The sequence below is a fragment of the Otolemur garnettii genome, unplaced genomic scaffold (genome assembly GCF_000181295.1).
Source record: "Otolemur garnettii isolate 467f Iridium unplaced genomic scaffold, OtoGar3 scaffold00151, whole genome shotgun sequence".
Taxonomy (NCBI): Eukaryota; Metazoa; Chordata; class Mammalia; order Primates; family Galagidae; genus Otolemur; species Otolemur garnettii.
Window position 1 is genome coordinate 1,409,925 of NW_003852546.1, and position 8,876 is coordinate 1,418,800.

At 41.0% G+C, this 8,876-nt stretch overlaps 1 protein-coding gene across 2 annotated transcripts in view; it reads right to left on the reverse strand.

Annotated features, from left to right (window-relative positions):
• CTCF (CCCTC-binding factor) overlaps positions 1-6,591 on the reverse strand; it is a 62,234-nt gene extending 55,643 nt beyond the window's left edge. Inside the window, exon 1 of one of the 2 annotated variants that reach the window (XM_003799388.2) lies at positions 6,473-6,591. The gene's annotated coding sequence lies outside the window, so the exon portion shown is untranslated. The remainder of the gene's footprint in view (positions 1-6,472) is intronic. The other variant, XM_023518906.1, reaches the window with a different exon arrangement.
• Positions 6,592-8,876: the final 2,285 nt, after the last annotated feature.

The window sequence follows — 8,876 nt, forward strand, 5'->3', positions numbered from 1 at the left end:
AGAAACATTGAGGCCAGAGGATTGTTTGAGCCTGAGTTGGAGGCTGCAGTGAGCTCTGATGCCACAGCACTCTACCCAGGGCGACAGCTTGAGACTCTCTCTCTCAAAAATAAAAGGTAATTTATGTACATGCCAGTTAATAAAAACATAGGAAAAAGCCCAAAAGTCAACCTACCAAATGTCTTTACTCCTGGGCAAAGAAAGTAAAAGGGTTTTTAAAGATAATTAGGTAATTAATTACAAATGTAATTCTGTAATTATCAGACTCTCCAAAGAATGAAACTAAACATTACTTACATGGTTTTTTTAAAAGTTACAAAAAAAGAAAAAAAAAGTTACAAAAAAGACCAAATTTAAGTGAGGAAAATTGTTAAGAATTGCCTCTGCAACCTCAATGCCCTCTAACACTTAGGCAGATACAGTACCCTACTCCTGCCTTTCTCTCTTCCCAGCTACACGTCTGTAAGATCTCTAGCAGGGTTCAATGACACTTAAGAAATCTAAATGTTGTGGGCTGGGTGTGGTGGCTCATGCCTATAATCCCAGCACTCTGGGAGGCCGAAGCAGGTGGATCACTTGAGATCACGAGTTCCAGGCCACTCTGAGCCAGAGAGAAGACCTCATCTCTAAAAACAGCCAGGCCTTGTGGTGGGCACCTGTAATCCCAGCTACTTGGGAGGCTGACGTGCCTATAATCGTAGAACTCTGGGAGGCCAAGGCAGGTGGAATGCTTGAGCTCAGTGTTCCCTAAACAAGAGTGAGACTCTGTCTCTAATGAAAAAAAGAAAGAAAGAAAGAATATAAACCTACCTGTAGATTTCATATAGACATTTTGGTTGCAGCTCTTTGAGAACTTACAAAAAAAAAAAAAACAAATCCTGGGCCGCATCTGTGGCTCAGTGAGTAGAGCGCCAGCCCCATATACTGACGGTGGTGGGTTCCAACCCAGCCCAGGCCAAACTGCAACAAAAAATAGTCAGGCACTGTGGTGGGCATCTGTAGTCCCAGCTACTCAGGAAGCTTAGGCAAGAGAATCAATAGCCTAAGCCCAAGAGCTGGAAGTTGCTGTGAGCTGTGATGCCACAGCACTCTACCAAGGGCAACAAAGTAAGACTCTGTGAGTGAGACTCTAAGAAAAAAAAATAAATAAAATAAATCTTGTTGGCTGGCCCAGGGGCTCACACTGTGACTCTGGGAGGCTGAGGCAAGAGAATCGCTTGAACTCAGGAGTTCGAGATCAGCCTGAGCCAAGAGCCAGACCCCATCTCTACTAAAGAGCACCTACAGTCCCAGCTACTCAGGAGGTTGAGGAAGGAGGATCAACTGATCCCAGGGGTCTGAGGTTGCTGTGAGGTAGGCTGACGCCATGACACTCTAGACTCTGTCTTAATATCCATGGTCCTGGCTCGGCGCCTATAGCTCAACCGGCTAAGGCGCCAGCCATGTACACCTAAGGTGGCGGGTTCGAATCCCCAGCCCGGACCCGCCAAACAACAATGACGGCTGCAACCAAAAAAAAAAAAAAATAGCCGGGCGTTGTGGCGGGCGCCTGTGGTCCCAGCTACTTGGGAGGCGGAGGCAGGAGACTCGCTTGAGCCCAGGAGTTGGAGGTTGCTGTGAGCTGTGATCCCACGGCCCTCTACCCAGGGGGAGAAATTGAGGCTCTGTCTCAAAAAAAAAAAAAAAAAAAATATCCATGGTCCTCCAATAGATATACTATACACGTATTTACTCTCACTTGAGATCACACTACACATGCTATTTGGTAATCTGATTTTTTTTTTGTGCTTTGTCTCAAATATTCTTCCATTTCGATATATTATACTTAAGAGCTATGTGGCATTCTACCACATGAACCATAATTTAACTAGTTCCCTACTGTATATATTGCTATTGCCAAATTTTGATAATTCTGCTCTTATCTAACATAAGAAACACAACTTATTTGCATCATAAAAGTCATACAAACTATACAAAACCAACAAAAAGTAACCTCAAATATAACGACCCTCATACTGCTAGCACTCTTTCATCCAAATAATTACTTACTGAGCTCCTGCTACATGCCAGGTTTTTGTTTGAGCTTCCCCCTCCCCTTTATTTTTTGTAGAGATGGAATCTCATTATGTTGCCCAGGCTGGCTTCAAACTCCTAGGATCGAGTGGTCCTCTTGTCTTGGCCTCCCAAAGTGTTGGGTTTACAGACATGAGCCACCACACCTGAACTGGGATTTTCGTTACTTTTATTCCTAATAATTTCTCAGTACTACTTGTTTTTAAAACCTAGTCATATGCAGTAATAAGAAGGGGAAAGGAGTAGAACAAGGAGTTCAATCTGTAACTAACTGTGAACTACCTTTGTGATAACTACCTTCAGACCAGTTAGTACCATGCTTTTAAGAAACCTTTCTCATAAACATTTGCTGGTTAGTACAGTCTTCCCTATCATCTTTTTATGGGTTATTGTATATCACTTCCAAAATAGGATATGACCTTGTTAGTTACCCATTTCTCTAATGCTCAACAGATTTTGTGATAAATCTATCCTACTTTCCTCATCCTAAATATTTCAATTTAGTTCTAATTTTTATACTGTTTGGTGGTCATCACTGTTCAGTTAAATGCAAGTATATACAATGACCAACTACTGCTAAAGTCTACAATTACTACTTTACCTCCATACAGCACATTAAGGTTTCAAACACATATCCACCCCATCCCAACCAATTCTTCATTTACCTGCCACAAGCCTATGTATTTTACAAATGAGAAAAGGGAAACCCAAAGAAGTCACAAGTTTAATGGACTTGTCCAAGGCCACATAGCTATTAAGCTGCATGGCAAGGCTTTGATGCCCTAATATGATTAAAATAGGTTCAGTGACTGTAGCTCAGCAGCTAGGGTGCCAGCCACATACACCGGAGCTGGCAGGTTTGAATCCAGCAGGGCCTGCCAAATGACAACTAATATGATTAAAATAAAATTTTATGGGGCGGTGCCTGTGGCTCAAAGGAGTAGGGCTCCGGCCCCACATGCTGGAGGTGGCGGGTTCAAACCCAGCCCCGGCCAAAAAAGCTGAAAAAAATAAAAAAATAAAAAAAATGTTATGCTTCTTTGTCATCTGTTATACCTAATGAGTCTTTTCTTTAGAAAGCCTTTCCCAACATCTTTCATCAATTCTTGTAACTTACCATCTCTCTCTACACTCTGAACACATTTTTATCAGAGCACCAGCAACACTGATTTATAGGTTTCTTACCCTGTAAGTCTGTTTAAGACCCTCAGGAAAAGAATCCTTTTCTTTGAAATCCTAGTACTTAGTGCAGTGCCTGGGACAAAGTAGAAAGGCAAGTATTTAAAGTATAGAATGAGGGGACAGGCACAATGGCTCATACCTGTAATCCTAGCACTCTGGGAGACCAAGGAGGAAGGCCTGCTTGAGCTTAGGAGTTCGAGACCAGCCTGAGCAAGAGTGAGACCCCATCTCTACTGAAAATAGGAAAATGTAGCCAGGCATTGTGGCAGGTGCGTGCAGTCCCAGCTACTTAGGAGGCTGAGGCAGGAGGACCACCTGAATCCAGGAGTTTGAGGTTGCTGCAAGCTAGGCTGATGCAACAGAGTGAGACTGTCTCAATTGAAAAAAAAGAAAAGTTAAGAATAGTTGCTTTTAAAGAATTATCTTAGGAGCCACAAAGTCCAGCTTAGGATTCAGCCATTTTATGACTCTGAGTACTTAACAACTTAAATTCAGGGAAGCAGAAGGAGAGGGTTAACAGAATCAGTGTAAATGGTTAATTATGCTTGAATCAATGTGATATCTGTTTCCAAAGTTCTGTTTTATAAAATTTGTTATATAGTTTTAGACCCAATTTTTCTCATTGCTTCCTTTTTTCTTTCAAATTATAACCCTTAAAATTATTGGAATAGTCTTTTTTATTTTTTTTGAGACAGAGCCTCAAGCTGTCCCCCTGGGTAGAGTGCCATGGCATCACAGCTCACAGCAACCTCCAACTCCTGGGCTCAAGCGAGTCTCCTGCCTCTGCCTCCCAAGTAGCTGGGACTACAGCGCCCGCCAGAATGCCTGGCTATTTTTTGGTTGCAGCCGTCACTGTTGTTTGGCGGGCCCGGGCTGGGTTCGAACCCGCCACCTTAGGAGTATGTGGCTGGGGCCTTAGCCACTTGAGCCACAGGCGTAGAGTCTGGAATAGTCTTGATGACAATATTTCTGACTTGGTTCAGATATCTAAAATTGCCCATCAAGCTGTCTTGTGCATGTCAGGCATGTACTGCAATATGCATGCAAGCAAGCATCATTTAATATAATCTAACCTCTAAATTCCACAGTAAAATACAACAGGGACAAAGTAAGAAGGTGAACAATAGAGCTATTCTATAGCTCAAAAGTACCAATTCTCAAATGTTTTCACTGTAGTACCTATACAAAGAGCACTTCCCACTCCTAGGCACTCATGCCTCATTTTGTTGAAAACCTGTGTTATGGCTGGGCGCCTGGAGCTCAGTGTTTAGGGTACCAGCCCCATGTTCCAGGGCTGGTAGTTTCAAACCTGGCCTGGGCCTGCTAAACAACAACAAAACAATAGCCAAGTGTTGTGGCGGGTGCTTGTAGTCCCAGCTACTAGGGAAGCGGAGGCAAGAAAATCAATTGAGTACAGAGTTGGAGGTTGCTGTGAGCTATTACGCACACCACAGCACTCTACCAACGGTGACAAAGTAAAACTCTCTTTCAATAAAATAAATAAAAGAAAACCTGTGTTATCTTAGCTGGTCATACAGTTTGTATTCTGTTCCAAAAATGCGGATTTGTTTTAATATAACAATGTTTTTAATTACTTATCAGTTAAATTACTTAACTCACTGCCGTATCAGTGAGCATAATTAAAGCTCCAATAAGATGGGTCATATTTATTTTGCGACTCCAAGTACCCTGAAATCCCTATCACCTTGTACACTCAGAAGGATGCATATCCCATTTTGAGAAACAGGAATATAAACAAGCTAGCCATAACACTTTAAGTGATCAACATGTTCCTATAAACCCATTCAACTAAATTCTTATAGCTAGATATCACAACAGTTTTTCATATCAGTATTGTTTCCTTTTTTAGCAGCTTATTAGTATACAGTCAAGTGTCAACAGTCCTAAAAGACCCTGCAGGGAACAAGTTATTTCTGGAGAGACAGAATACTACCACACAGCCCTTGTCCTGCCCATCTAGCAAGATACCATGTTGGGGCTTGGCACCTGTTGCTCAGTGGTGAGGGCGCTGGCAGGTTTGAACCCAGGCCTGCTAAACAACAGTGACAACTAAAACAACAACAATATAGCCAGGTGTTTTGGTGGGCGCCTATAGTCCTAGCTACTTGGGAGGCTGAGGCAAGAGAATCACTTAAACCCAAAAGTCTGAGGTTGCTATGAGCTGTCATGCCACAGCACTCTACCCAATGTGACATAATAAAACTCTGTCTCAAAAAAAAAAAAAAAAAAAGGAAAGATACCACTTTGGCCCATCTGGAAAATAAAGATTTTAAGAATAGCAGAGCTTTCATTCCTATTCCCTCCTCCTCTATAGCTGCTCCAGGTACAGTTTATAAGAAAAATCTTATTCTCTTATATGATTCATTCAGATAAACTTATCTAATCTTGGCATTTATAATTTCTACCACTACACTCCTTTTAGCCATTACATAAGTACAATTAAATTACCTTCAGATTTTTCTACAGTATAAAAAAGACGTACTTTCTGGTAGCCCAAGAAGAAATAATTTTTATATTAGAACCCTATTTTGTTGTTTACAAGATCCCAAAGCACAGCAGACCCTAGTATTTATAAAAAGCCTTCAAGTTCCGTACAATGCCTATTTTATTGCAGAAATCATAGGCTGAAGTAAATTGATAATAACTATTGCAACCTGATACAAATATGGGCCATCAGCTAAGCTAACTCAAATTAATTAGGACAATTTTTATCCAGGATAACAGCTTCCCCAAGAACAGGATTCCATCTGTTTCTCATCAAAATTACAAACTGCCATAGGCCATGGACTTTTCAGGCTATTCTCCAATAATCAAAATATATATTCCAAGGGTGTCTACTGAAAAGCAGCCACCATTTCCTAGGGTATTCCTGCGTACATACCTAGAATAGTAAGTACTTAATGCTTTACACACACTCTTATTTACTCTGGAAACAGCCTCTGAGATTGACATTATTGTTCTCTCATAAATAAGGAGACTATAGGAATAAATACACAGGTTAAGTGACTTGCCCAGCATCTCCCAGCTAAAATGTGGTAATATAGTTTCAAACCCAGGACTATGATCATAAAGGCTGTAAACTCTCAATCACCTGATGTCCTGAATCTGCTATACTCAAGAATTATCCAGCAAATCTCTAATCCCAGGAGAGTTGTATTACTCTCATTTAAGACCAAGAAATGGAAATAGCACTTACCTCCCCGTGGCTGCAAAGTCAGTTTGAGGAGGGAAAACAGAAATCAGCTCTCAAGCCCCTGGTCAGCAATCTATCCACTAGTGCATCTTGTTCTTTGGCTCCAGGTCTGTGATCATTCTGAAGGAGAAGCATAAATCATTTTATGAAACATTAAAGTCACACAAATGCACATACAGTATGAAAAATAAAATGAGGGCAAACTGAAGACTGATAAAATTAGGAATAAAACAAAAAACCTATTAATACATCATGTCAGTAACTGAACTATTCAATAAACATTCATCAAGCCAATTACAAAACATTCATTTTTTTTTAGACATTTGCTGAGTATGTAAAGGTTTGTTGAGTATCAAAATTGCACTGTTACAATCTTGCAACCAAATAACAGCACATGGATTCAAACTACCAAAAAATTAATTTTTGTAAGTGCAGTAATAGCCCTAACCCATTTACCAACTTATTTCCTTATCTTCAGCAAGTAGTAGTCTTATTTAGTTTACACCACCAATTAATAGTATACTTTTCAGTTTAATAAGATAACTACAGGGGAATCTTTCACTGGCCTTTCAAAATCCTACAAGGACAGCAATAAAATATCTTTTTTAGTCAAATAATGGAATACCTTGTCAGCTGACATTTTCTCCCTAAATTACAAAATGAGCTGGCAAGCTTCAAGCAAGGGGAGAGTGGAATTTATCTCTATAGAAAAAAAGAAACTCCTAACTGAAAGAACTAAATTTGAATTTCCCAGGCGGCACACATAGCACAGTGGTTACAGCACCAACCACATACACCAAGGACAGCAGGTTCGAACCCAGCCCAGGCCAGCTAAACATCAATGACAACTACAACCAAAAAATAGCCAGGTGTTGGGCAGCGCCTGTGGCTCAGTGGGTAGGGCGCTGGCCCCATACACTGAGGGTGGTGGGTTCAAACCCAGCCCTGGCCAAACTGCAACAAAAAATAGCCGGGCCTTGTGGTGGGCACCTGTGGTCCCAGCTACTCGGGAGGCTGAGGCAAGAGAATCCCGTAAGCCCAGGAGTTGGAGGTTGCTGTGAGCTGTGATGCCACAGGCCTCTATCGAGGGTGAGAAAGTGAGACTCTGTCTCTACAAAAAAAAAAAAAAAAGCTGGGTGATGTGGTGGACACCTGTGGTCCCAGCTACTTGGGAGGCTGGCTGAGGCAAGAGAATTGCTTAAGCCCAAGGAGTTTGAGGTTGCTGTGAGCTGTGATGCCACTGCGAGACTGTCTCGAAAAGAAAAAAAGTTTCCAGAAAATTTAGCATATGAGGTACGTCTAAGAGGAAACCCATTTCCTAATGAACTCAAGTCCACAAAAATAAACTGATACAATATTTTCTTTAATAAAACTTACAAAAAAGTCTATGTTGAGAGGCAATTTATAACACAAATATAGAGGATTAGTGTACTTAATCCATATAATATCACGAGCAAGCTTCAAAGGGAATGAAATTTCATGCCACTGAAAAAGGAAGAGTGACCAAAAATGAGGATAAAGTGTGGGGTAAAAAAATGTATCCTTACCCTGAGGCTATATTTTAATCTATATGCAATGTTACAACTTTGCACTCAAATATTAAATCATGATAAAAATGCACAATGATATTCACAAGGAAGATACAAAGATAATGATTAGAGAAAAGTTTAGGGATGTTGAATGTGAGCCAGAAGGCTCACTGGAGACCAGGAGTTAGAGACCTACCTGGGCAACAAAGCAGGACTCCATCACTCATCACTAAGGGGACAAAAAAAAAAAAAAAAAAAGCTGGGCATGGTAGTGCCCACCTGAAGTTCTAGCTACTTGTGAGGCTAAAACAGGGGGAAAGCCTGAGCACTGGGGAGTTTGAGGTTACTGCAAGCTATGATCATAGCCCTGCACTCTAGGATGGGCAATAAAGCCACACCCTGTCAATAAATAAGTAAATAAGTATTTTAAAAAACAAATGTAGTATGACACATCTACATAGCCAACCGAGAACCAAAGTTGTATAATATTTGTCATTATTGGGTCAGTACCTGTAGCTCAGCGAATAGGGTGCCAGCCATATACAACAAAGCTGGCAGGCTCGGGCCCAGCCAGGGCCTGCTAAACAACAATGACAATTGCAACCAAAAAATAGCCGGGCACTGTGGTGGGCGCCTGTAGTCCCAGCTACTCAGGAGGTTGAGGCAAGAGAATCGCTTAAGCCCAAGAGTTTGAGGTTGCTGTGAGTTGTGACGCGACAGTGCTCTACTGAGGGCAACATACTGAGATTCTGTCTCAAAACTATAAAAAAATAAAAAATAAATAAAAGAAAATATTTGTCATTATTATTCTTTCTAAACCTGTTATGTCCTTTCTCAAAGTCCTAAATTATAACAAATCTTAGCAGTTTGAAGATCAA